This window comes from Bubalus bubalis, chromosome 24 (genome assembly GCF_019923935.1).
Source record: "Bubalus bubalis isolate 160015118507 breed Murrah chromosome 24, NDDB_SH_1, whole genome shotgun sequence".
NCBI classification, from domain to species: domain Eukaryota; kingdom Metazoa; phylum Chordata; class Mammalia; order Artiodactyla; family Bovidae; genus Bubalus; species Bubalus bubalis.
Genome location: NC_059180.1, coordinates 28,780,013 through 28,792,521, shown reverse-complemented (window position 1 = coordinate 28,792,521; position 12,509 = coordinate 28,780,013). Strand labels below are relative to the sequence as shown.

Here is a 12,509-nt window from a genome sequence, read left to right as displayed (position 1 = left end):
TAATTTTCAGAATATCTGCAGGTAACATCACTGCCTGAAAAGTACTCATTTTCAGAGTAAGAAAATGAAAAACAAAACAAAACCGCCAAGGGAAAACTGTTGTGAAAATAAACATGACAAGAAAAGCAATCTGGACAGCAGTGTTGGTTCCCGTAGGTCTACCGCATGCCTGTGCCTGGTGCTCTGCATACGCGATGTCTAACCTCACAGCACACTTGCAAGGGAGAAGTCACCTTGGCTGAATATAAGCAAGCTGGGGCACTGAGGCCGGGGGCTGCCGCAGGCCACACTGCACCAGCGGCAGGGAGGCAAACCAGGCTGCTTGGACCCTAAGGCCAGGGCCCTTCCCAAAGTTCTGTGCTTTACTTTGGACTCTGCAGATTCAAGACAGTCCCACAATATTTGAGACCTGCCTCTTCTCTTTCTCTGCTTAAAGCCTGCTAATTCTCTGTAATGTGCTTCTGGCAGGAGTTCTTGAGAGCCAGAGCTTGTTCCCTTTTTGGTGTTAATGGGTGATAAGGCCAGGACTGTCTTCCTGCCTCTTTCTCAGAGGCTGGGGGCTGGAACATGGGAGTGGCCTGGGAGAGAGGACCCACAAAAACCATGTGGATGGGCCCCTTGTGCTGCTCTGGCTTCTGCAGGGTGAGCAAACATTCCCTGCCCACTGGTTGTTACCCCCACTAGCAGCGAGACAGTAAGGGCTGGGCCGTGCTGGCAGGGAGCTGCGGGAGCAGACCTGGGACCTGTGCTGCTGGAAAAGCACCATGATGTCTGAAGTAGTCTGTGTACCCACTTTCAGCAACTTCTTGGTACAGAGTGAAGGAAGTGAATGTTAGTTGCTCAGTCATATCTTATTCTTTGCAACCCCATGGACTGTAGCCCACCAGGCTCCTCTGTTCATGGGAGTTCTCCAGGCAAGAATACTGGAGTGGGTTGCCATGCCCTTCTCCAGGGAATCTTCCTGACCCAGGGATTGAACTGGGGTCTCCCAAGTTGCAGGTGGATTCTTCACTGTCTGAGCCATGTACAGAGTGGTTCCCAGTAAATATTATGTGAATGAAGGTAGCAAGTGATGATGGACACATCAGAACTGGACAAGGGACTCCAGTACTCCAGGGACCTTGAACCGCAGGGACAGACACCTAGATGAGATGCAGATACCCCCTGTATATCTGACGCACCAAACTTCACTCCAACCAGACTGGATTTGCCTAAAACTCCTCAGCACAATAGTAGTTTATAGAATGTCATGCCTTAAATGCTTAGCCATCTGAAGAGCAAAAGCAAAATAAAAAAAAACAAGAAGAAAAATAAGCAAAGACTCCCACTCTTTATTTAAAGTTTTATTTTTTTAATTAAGAAGTTTGCTATACTTTTCAAATATTCACTCTAGAGTTAAAGATGGGTAGGGTTGGGGGAGGAACAAACCCTAAAGGTATTAAAGAACTTTCACACTGTCCCAAGGAAGTAGAGTGAGTTAGTGAAATGTAAGCTCAAACAGCATGCTCTGACTCACTCACAAGGAGATAAACAGAAAGCAATCAGTTCTGCAGATATGCTATCGACCAAAGTCACTCAGATCAGAGAACTGCAGAAACAGTATCCTTTGCTGAAAATCCTATTCCTCGGGACAGTTACTTTTCTAGCTTCCCAAGGACTGCACGTCTGACTTTCTCAGCTCGTTCATCTAACTGCCCCACAATCTGTACATCCAACCAACATCATCCATCCATGCCTCCACCCAGCAGTTGCTCACTAAATGTTTGTCCATCCCAGGGACCATGCTAGACATCTGGTAGAACAAGACACAGTCTCCACCTCTCGAGCCCACCTTCTCCCAGGCAAGCTTTATGCAGAGTTATGGAAGCCTGAGACTACCTACTATATAAGAGGTTCACCTCTCAGCGCGATGGATAATGTGAACCCACAGATTCTACATGCTTATTCTGTACCGGTCATTGGCAAGTGAGCATCTGCTGGATTTTCCTCTTTAGGTTTCACTCCTTACTCAGGCAGGTTTTTTTTGAAGCGTGTCCCCAAGGGAAGACATCTGCCGCAATACCTCTCTCGAGTTTAGTCTGGACTACCGAGTCAAAGAGGAGGCTTGAGTCAACATTCCCCATGAAAGCAAAGGTGATGATAAGGTCATTAAAGGAGCCAAGATGATCTACTTAACAGCATCCGACTGTTTCCAGTAATTTAGGTCCCAGCCCCACGGACAAATGCTTCAAAAGCTCCCTGACCACGATGGGGAATTTATCTGAGCACATTTGGAACGAGGAGCGCTTAAAGGGGGAAACAAATAACAATCCCCTTTTCACTGCTGGCCTTCACATGGCAATAATTTACCAGCATTCCTTCAAGTCCCAGCAGCTTTGCAGCTCTCGGCCTTTAATCTGGAAGCCAGCTCTGGCGCAGAGCCACCCCTCTAATGGATGAATCAGCAAAATGAATTGGCTGTCAGCTGCGTCCTTCAGTGATTCCAGCTTGCCTGTCAGAAGCGGCGTGGAGCGGGAGGCTTGGTAACACTAACCTTTTCCAAATTTGTCAGGGAAATGATTCAAGGCCATCTTTCGGCCATGCCACTCTGTTGAAGCTGCTGCAAAACCAAACACGGTGAGGGCCCTCCCTGGCTCCCTGTGGGTGAACAAGAGCACCTCCTCTCCCACAGACTTCACCCACCCACAGCTTCGCTGAGCCGGGCGCCCTGTCTCAAAGCATTTAATCTTCACAACCACCCCACAGGGAAGAAATGTTCTAGTCATCGCACAGATAAAGAGACTGAACATCCGAGGAGTCAAGCATGTCTGCTTACAGTCTTGTAGAACGAGCGACAAAGCTAGTTTGGAACCAACATGTGAGCTTTTTAAAAAATATAACATTGTCACAAGTCTGACATATATTTGTGTATTTATGTGTCCATTTAGATTGAGGATTATCCCATAAAATGCTTCCTTGAAGAGGACTTTTAAAGAACTACTTACAGTGTTTAGATTTTTTTTTTTTCTAAAAATGTAGAACCTTCCACTATTACCAAGCAAAAGATCTCTCCAACTAGGTCGAAAGCTACATTACGTTCACAAGACTTAACGTAAGACATAGAGACCTTCCTAAATTGATCTACAGATGTGATGCAACTCCAATTTTAAAAATTCCATTTTAATAAAAACACAAAAAAATTTTAAAGAGATTAAGAAAAATCTCAGCAGAACACTGAGCAGCAGTAGCCAGGGACTGGGGGGATGAGGTCAACCACCAAGGAGGCGAGGGAATTCTGGGAGTGATGCAACTGCCCTCTGTGTCTTGACTGTGGTGGAGGTTACACGATGGTGTGCATTTGTTAAAACAAAGACCTGGCCAAGAGAACAGTGGATGTGTATTTCATGGTATATAAATTACATCTCAATCATTCTGTGGAATTTGAAAGGTCTGATTCCAAATTTTAAATGGAAGACAAATGGGCCAATAATAGCCCAAACGTTTCTGAAGAAGAATAAGAAAGGGGGACTTCCCTGGCTAGCTGAAAAGCTTATTGTAAACCTGCAGTACTTAAGACAGTGCCCTAATGGTACAGAGATAAACAAACTGACCAATGGTACAGAAGAGCCTAGAAACAGATCTAGGCATCTACGAAACTCTGATATCTGACAGAGGCAGCCTGACGGCGTGGAAAAGGAAAAGCTGGAAAAACTGTTCATCCACGGGAAAAAAAACTGGATTCTTACTCACACCAGGCCAAAAAATCAACTCCAGATGGATGAAGCACTTAAATGTCAAAAGCAAACTTTGAAAACTTGAAAAGAAAATAGAAGTGAGTATCTCTTCCTGAGCTTGAAGTAGGAAAGAATTTATGAAGATACAAAAAAATGTTAAGCATAAAGAAAAGATCAGTAAGTTTGGCTACATTAATATGAAAACTTGTGTCCATCAGAAGATACTCTGAAGAGGGCAAAGACAATCTACATGCTGGGAGGAGATATTTCTAACATGTGCAACTGATGGAGGATTAGCACCAGAATACATAAAAACGCCTACAAATCAGTAAGAGAGGACCCAACAGAAAAATGGGCAAAAGACACAAAAAGCACACCAGTCATTTCACAGAAAAGGGAGCATAAAATGCCAATGATTATATAAAGGAGTTGCTCAACCTCAGGCAAAGGCAAATTACGAGCACTTAAATAAGGTGTCATTTTGTAGATTTGTAGAGGGAGAAGGAGGGGGCGAAGGCAGGGGGAACAGGAGACAGAGGGGAAAGAGGGGAGAGCGAGAGTGAGTCTGAGGGCTAGAGAGGCACAGAGCATCAAAAAGGCAAGAAAAGGATCAACATGACTTTTATGAGAGTGGTTCCCCATTTGCATGCTCCCCCACCAGGAATCAGGGGTTTGGGATGTGGAGGAATAACAGATTCTTGTTATAATTTATTACCGGTATTTTAGCTCTTCTGGTTGAGTAGTGGTTTCACAGATGTTCACTACATTGTAAACAAATTGGTTAGGTTTTCTCTTGTATACTCGGTCCAACCCCTAAGGGCCGTTTCTGAGACTAGTCTCTTGTAGGAGGTAAGGGTTTCTCCAGTTTCAATGTCTCCGGTGATGAGGAGGTGTCCCTGAATGGTTGGAGTGCTGTAGACAAGCACGGGGTGCTGCCACATCGGGCTTCTCAGACGTTCCCCGGGGAAGCTGAGGACACTTGTGAAGCCTGTTATCAAGCTGCTGCAATCATTTTATTGCAGCAATGGCTAGGAGGGGCAGCAGGGGGGAAGCATCAGGAAACTTCAGAAGCAGTTACCACCATCAGCCCTGCGTTTTCTGCAGTGGCCACCCTCAGCCAACATAAGGTTCTCAGTCAGTTTCTAAGGGAATTACCTATATGCTTATCCATCCAATAGTTACAAGAAAGGGAACTATTTACTGGTTCCTTATTCTGCCAGGTATGGAAAAATCCTGTAAGGATTATCCTGACTTTATAGATAAGGACACTGAAGCTCAGAAGAAGTGATGGGTTCAAGGTCCCGAAGATGACAAGTTTTGGGATCTAAACCAAAGCTGCATTCTTTTCATGACACCATGCGCACTGGAAGGGTCCCAGACCATGTCACTTGGAGTTAACACAGGCAGGCGCCTCTGTCTGCGAGAGCCTGAGTCCGGCCACCTCTCCATACAACAGAGTTGTGTACAAAGCAGAAGGAATCGCTCTGTGATAACCTGGTATGTTCACCTCCCACCAGAAGTGACGTGTGCTGAGAGTGACCTCTGCCAGCTTTGCAGACCTGGACCCTCCACCCCACCCGCCAACGTGTGCTTTAATGCTTGACAGTGCCCACTTCCAATGCCCTTCTCGGCCTCTCCTGATGCCCCCCTCAGCCACCAACCTGGGGCCCTGCACCACTGTGTCCTCATTCTGGGCTTTCAACCCGCACCAGGAGGGCGCCCAATGCTGCTCTGTGTTTGCTTGCTTATTTACATAAGAACATATAGGACTGAGAAGTTTTCTCATGTTCTACACAATTTGATCCAATTTGGGTTTTCAACAGCATGACCATTTCCCCACTTTTACCAGTGAGAGAATGGATGGGTTTACCTTGGGTTCTCAAGGAGACAGCCAACTTTATAAAAAAAAGTGTGTGCAAGCTCAGTCATGTCCTAGTCTTTGAGACCCTATGGACTGTATAGCCTGCCAGGCTCCTCTGTCCATGGGATTCTCCAGGCAAGAATACTGAGTGGGTAGCCATTTCCTTCTCCAGGGGATCTTCCTGACCCCAGGGATTGATTGACCCAAGTCTCCTTTGTCTCCTGCATTGGCAGGGAGGTTCTTTACCACTGAGCCACCTGGGAAAACACTCAACCCTAATAATGGTCAGCGGGAACATTTGCCTACGTTCAAAAAAATGCTCCTGGGTGTACTTCCCCTCAACCCGTCTAAGGAACTGGGGAGATAAGGTGCTTGCAGGACTTGGCGCTCTGTCAGAAGCAAGCGCAGTACAGCTATTTCCAGGGTGTCCAACAGGTGAGAGTGGGCAGTCGCCCAAGACACAAACAGCCCTGTTTTCCCCTCGCCAGTCCATCCTCGTCTGTAAAACCTGCAGAGTCTTCAAGATAAAGCGCCAGCCTGCGAGAGCACGCCAGGGCGTTTAACTCAGTGCAGCCCTCCCTCAACTCTGACTTCTTCCCACGTGTGTTCCCAACTGGGCCAGGCGCTCTGCGAGGGAAGGGACCGTACTTTACTCATCTGTAGCACCTGGGTTCTCCCATGGTACTCTGGCAGGAATTTAAACGAAGATTATGGAGGGAGGAAAGAAGCACAGCTTTTGTATCTGTTGGTAGCTTGTTTCAAGAGAAGAAAGCCAGAACCAGGACACATATTCACATCTTCAGTTAAAAGTTCCACGATGAAGGCTGATTCAGGGGACAAAGAGTCCTGGGCTGGACACAAGGGGAGTGAACTCTGACTCTGAAGGGCTGGCTCTCTGGGCAGTGGCAGCCCACGCACGTCACCACCCCTGAGCCTCACACCAACACTGGGAAACAGATGTTGATGGCCCTTGGCACCTGCCCCGGACACAGGGTCATAACCTAGCACCCGTGATTCCCTGTCCGTTGTTCCTCATACAGTGCCTACTCACCCAATGAAGGGTTTCTATTTGTTGCTTGCTTCTAAAGCACTAAGGCTAGGGACTTCCCTGGTGGTCCAGTGGTTAGGACTCCACGCTTCCACTGCTGAGAGTCTGCGTTCGATCCCTGGTTGGGACACGGAGATCCCACAAGCCTTGCGGTGCAGCCAAAAAAAAAAATGAAATAGAATAAAAAATAAAGTACTAAGGCTAAAGAATGAATACTAAGGCACGTGAAAAAGATGCAAGCCCTGTAACAGAGAACATAAGGGAGTAAGAGGCGGGGACAGGGGCTGGTGGTCAGTCTCTCCTCGTGGTGCAATCACTAAGGCTCCCCACTCCCAACGTAGGGCGCCTGGGTTTGATTCCTGTTCAGGGAACTACACCCTGAATGTCACAACTAAGACCTAGCACAACCAATTAAATAGATAAATATTAAAAAAAAAAAGAGGCAGAGGGGCACTGGTTTCATCCACCTCTGCTTTCCCCCATCCTCCATCACAGCACCCGACATGAGACACTCAGGAAAGAAATGGACTAGGGCCAGGGAAGCAGGCTCAGGTCACAATGCTTGAAAAGATGTGAAGGGCAGAGCATGAGAGAAAGAGCAGCTGAGCGCTCACAGAACCAGGCTTGCACCCCACCACACTGGGTCCTCAGCACCGTGAGGGCGGGCACTGGGAGCCCCATCAAAACTCGACGGGCACCAGAGAGGAAGTGGGTCCCGTCCCGGTTCCACCACCTACAAGCCCGCCTACTCTGTGCTCCTCCACGTCACCCTCTCATTCTGCCCGTGGCTCCCACAGTGCCTTTCACCTCACGGTCTCTAATGAAGGCCAAGCAAGTGGAGAAGAAAACACTTTCCACAAACCGGACGAATGCTGACGTGTAGATATGGCAACATTTATTTGAAATCTACACAGAGGGAGGCCATGAAGTCAAGTGGGAAAGTTACAGGCCGCAGAGGCCTGGGTTCGAATTCTGCCCAAATCTTGACTTGCCTGAGGCCAGTCACCGGGCCTCCCTGGGCTTCCCTCTCTATCCGTCCAATGGGGCCCATTTACCATCTCAGAAAAAGCTATCAGGAAGGGCAGCGCTCTCAGCACAGGGCCTACCACACAGCAGCTGCTGAATTAATGAGGCTGTTGTCGATAAACCAGAGTTCAGACTAAAAGAACTGTGTCTAAAGCATCCTACAGAGACACAGATGCAGCGAGCTGCAGCTCATCACACGCAGGGGGCTGGAAGTGAGGGGGCCTCACACACCCAAGTCTGCAGCAGCTCGTGCAATAGCACTATTGTCTAGAATTGGGGTCTTTTCCATGCAAAAAAACAAGAAAATAAAGTAGATTATACAGGAACCCATACATCAACCATACGGGACAAGTGTGAAATCAGAAAGTCTGAACCATAATTTTAAAAAACTGAAGCAACCAAAATTAGTCAGTTAATTTTCACTAACTCTCCTGGCGACACCACAGTCTGCTTCCGAAACGTGCATCTCATTCATTCACTCCACAAACAGCGGCTCCTGGCTCTGTGTCAGGCACCGGGGCATGACGGAAGGGGCAGATGATCCCCTCGCAAAAGAAGCTCACCATCTGGAAGAGGAGGAAAGGAAAGGAACGGACTGGCAGGGGAGCACCGAGGAGGCAGGGCTCTAGGTGAGGAATCAAGATTTCAGCACAAGGAGCAAAAGGTTGACAGTGAGGAAGAGGCCACCGCTTAAGCTCCCAGCTCCCAGGGCCTCTGCCAACTGCCTCTGCATTCACTGAATGGCATCGCCAAGAAGCACTGCTTCCATGAACCAGCCTGGGGGTGGCTGGTGCGGGGCAGGGGGGAGGTTCTTTTCTTTTCATGGTTCCTAGCTGAAAAGTCAATTAAAAATAAATAAAGCCACCCTTTATTGAGTGCTTACTACACATAAGCACTCTGCTGACTGCTTTACAAACAAATATATTTAGCTCCTGCTTGTTCATTTATTCACCCTTCCACCTGTGCGTGAATACAGACACTGAACTCTCACTTGTCCATTTATTCATCTATCCATTCATTGATGAACAAACACATCATCTTCTACGCCTGCGCCACTGGAGCTGAATCGGAGATCCGGTCCTTGTATTTGCTGGGAGGGCAGGACAGGGCACAGAGCCCCACATATGCTGAGGGTTAGAAAAGCGCTCTGGAGTTTCCAGTGGAGTGCTGGCTGGTCAAGCCTGGGACACAGGGACCGTTTCTCTAAGAAAAAGACACTCGGGCTTTCCTGAGACTGAAGGTGAGAGAGCAGACAGTGTAAAAGACACTAGGGACGGGGAAGGGTGTTCCAGGCAGGAGGAGCACGGAGCGACCGACCTGATGAGGAGACACAGTCGGACGGAGGAACCGAAACACGACATTAACAGTGGAGACTGCAGAGGGAGTGGGGAGGACCTGCAGTGAAGCCGGGTGATGGGCACCCCACGCCATGCGCAGCGGGACCCACAGTCTGGGTTCAGGCACCTGGAGGGGGTACGAGTGTGAGCCAATGTGTGTCCACAAGGTCACTGTGACCAACGGGGGAAATGGGAGGAATGGAGAAGGCACGGAGTGAGAAAAGAAGTCCCAGTGGGACACTGAGAAACACTGAGATGCTTACTCACCTTATAGACGGGAGGAGCAGGGCCCGAGGGGGAAGGGGACTAACCTAGGAAGTCCGGGGCTGCGGGGCCCAGGAAGGAAGAGTGGTCAGTGTGCTGGGGACCAGGCAGGAAGACAGGGCCCTGGGGCTTCAGGACACAGAGGTCACCAGGGACCACAGCTGAAGCAGAGGGCAGATGGCGAGGGTGATGCGTGCAGACTCCTGGGACTTGCAAAAGGGAAGGAGTCATTGGGAGCAAAGGGCACTGGGATCAGGAGTCCTTTTGAAAAGATGGAAAGGATTCGGCAGGTTTTCGGGGTGTTGGAAAGAAGCTGCGGGTGGGCCTGAGGATATGGGCCCATGTGAGGCCTGGAGAAGAGGTGGGGCCCAGAGCATGTGTGGGGGCTCCACTTCCGAGTGGAGGGACGAGTGGGTTAGAGCCTTGTGAAGCCGGGGTAGGAAGCCCCACCTGGAAGCTGGAGGCTTCCTGGGTGGAGGGAGGGGGTCTCCCTGAGTGCCCCGGGGCTGAGGCTGGGAGGACAGAGGGGCAGGAAAGGCCGTGGCGCTGTGACAAGCGTCCAACCGGAGACAGTGGCCTTCTGTGCAGAGTGACCAACTCTCCCATGCTCTTTCTGTCCTTAAAGCAATCCTGCAAGGTGGGCAGGAGCTCTGTTTTCACAGACACAGAAACAGAAGCTCAAAGAGGTTGAGTAACCTGCAGAGGGCCAAGAAAACGACAATTTTATGACGGAGTCAAACAGGAGCAGGTGGAGCTCCAAAAAAGTTTAGAATTAAGAGTCACTTAAAAGAGAGAGAGAGAGAGAATTTTTTTTTAAAGATAAAAGTTAGGAAGCAATTCCATACTTAGCAGTCCTGACAAACTTGACAGACAGCTGAAAGAGCTGAGGTAATTTGCAACATTCTTCACACTTCTTGGGAAAAAATTAAGGTTGATGTCTCAACTACACAGGAATAATTCAAAGTAAAATCAAAGATCTAGAATGTGCGAAATGGCAGATCCTAAATGTCAGGAACACTGAATAAATTGTACTCTAGGGAAAACAAAATAGTACATGTTTTTAGTTATACTATTTTATAACAGTATCTTTAAGGCCTGCATATCTCACAGAGGAGTACAAATAAATAATAATCGTGGTTTACAGAGAGGTTACTGTGTTCCAGACGCTATATGAGCTCGAGTCCTAATATATTACCATACAGTCTATAATATCCTAATATATTAACCTTAACATAGACTCTTTCATCTCTAATCCTACCTTCTATAAAACAGCCCTATTTTGAATAAGACCAAACAAGAGACGCAGATGGGTTAAGTCCCCTGCCCGACATCACAGTGCCGAGTGCTGGTGAGCAGCCAGTTCTAACCACTGCTGACACCACCTCCTCCTACAAGGGCGCCTTCACAGTCTATACAGTGGGTTTTAAATTGCAACAGTATCACTAAAGGAGACCTACCTTTTCTACCCAATCCACTCTGATGCTTCCTATTGTTTCTTTTCTCCCTTCTTTTTAAATTCTGGTGTCAACTAGCACTGATTTCCTGACCCGAAGTTTGAGACAAGCCACAGCTCATTGACACCCACCATTCAAAGTGGCATTTCTGTGCAACAATGCGCTTTGTGTTCTAAAAGGTTAATCAACAAAAGGACTTTTAGGACGCAACCTAGTCACCAGCCAGAGTTCGCCTGTAACTGAACTGCTGGCTGGAGGCAGTGGCTGGGTGTGCAGCTGGAGTTAAGCAGGGTTCACTAGCTCTCTCTGGTGATGTTTCAGGTGCCAGATGCAAACATACACCAAACAGAAATGTCCCCCGCATACAGCAGGACAATCCTTTTGGACTACTGACCTTGGCAGTTTGGGCACTTTATGAAGCATTACATCTGCCACGGTATTAGTGCTATTGTGAAAACACATAAACGCACCATCTTTTCTTTACGTCCCAAGACCATGTTTATAGAAAGCCTGACAGAGCAGCACGTTTTCAGATTTAAAGGTTTCACAGCTGAAAAGCTTAAAAGTCTGTTTGTGTATCAGCCAACCAGATACTGTGGGGGATGCTGAGCCGCAATATTTACACTTTCACTACATGTCTCTCTGTGGCTGTTTTGATGTGGTTTTCATTTGATAAAAGAATTTACTTACACCTCATGACTCAGCTTATTCATTAACCAAGTGAAACCCAGGAGGGCAGGAGGGAGAGAATGAAAATGACAGGCCCTTATCAGCGGGCAGGGCTGAGCTGTCTCACCTGCAGGGTGAGTCATCACCCCTGGGAGGAAGGGCATCCGTTCCCCAAAGCGAAGGGGCCTCTCCCAACCCAGAAAGCAGTCACAGAAATTCTGTATAAAGTGTACACAGGGCGATTCTGTGTATGGTTCCCGTTAACCCTTCCTTGTCGCGCTACCCGTCTGGAACCTCTCAGGGTTCTCCCAAGGGCATCGTGATGCCACCCATAAACAAGTCCTCTTCCTCGTCCTGCCTTCTTCCCTTCCACCCGCCTCGCCCCCACCCACCTACAGATGTGGAACCCTCTGAAATCCCCATCAGATGTGACTTGCCTCTTCAGTGTTTTCAGGACACCCCATATATGACCTGTCACCACAAAAAAGATCAGGAAAAAATGCCCAGACAACCTGCTCTAACACTCAGGCCTGCAGCCTCGGTGCCTGCACAGAGCCCTCACTGGCAGTAACTCTTCTTACCTGTTCACTCGATGCCAGTCCTTGTATGCCAGCTGCTGTACTGTACTAGAGTCCAGTCTCTATACAGGGAGAACTGATTCACAACAAAACGAATGGAATCTGCTCTTCAGCCCACAGGTTGCCTTGGGACCATGCAATGTATTTGTTATAACCGGCAACATCTGACTTCAAGAGTGTATAGAGAGAGAATCGCATGCTTCGCCAATGGGGAAATAAACCACAAATGATAAAGTTAGCCTTATTTTCCACACCAATTTTACTCTTTGCCTTTGCTGAGACTATGTGCCCAACGAATAGTTTTTTTCCACTGATAGGTTCTGTCTGTTAAAACCCTACAGTTCACCAAACAGCCCAAAGGGGCAGCACAAAACTGAGCGAGAATTACTTTGGTTTTTAAGTCCCAGTCCAGGGACTTTAAACGTGGCATTTACCACGTTCATTCTACACTGACAGTTAAGTCCCCTGCATACGGACGAGTTGCATTCCAAAAACGCATGTGTTAGTCCAATTTGTTCCTAAGTCCAACAAGGTTAGCCCAGGTACCCAACTAACACAA

General features: G+C 48.1%; 1 protein-coding gene across 5 annotated transcripts in view; it reads right to left on the bottom strand.

Annotated features, from left to right (window-relative positions):
- PARN (poly(A)-specific ribonuclease) overlaps positions 1-12,509 on the bottom strand; it is a 184,352-nt gene that overhangs the window by 61,189 nt on the left and 110,654 nt on the right. The gene's annotated exons all lie outside the window — the stretch shown is intronic.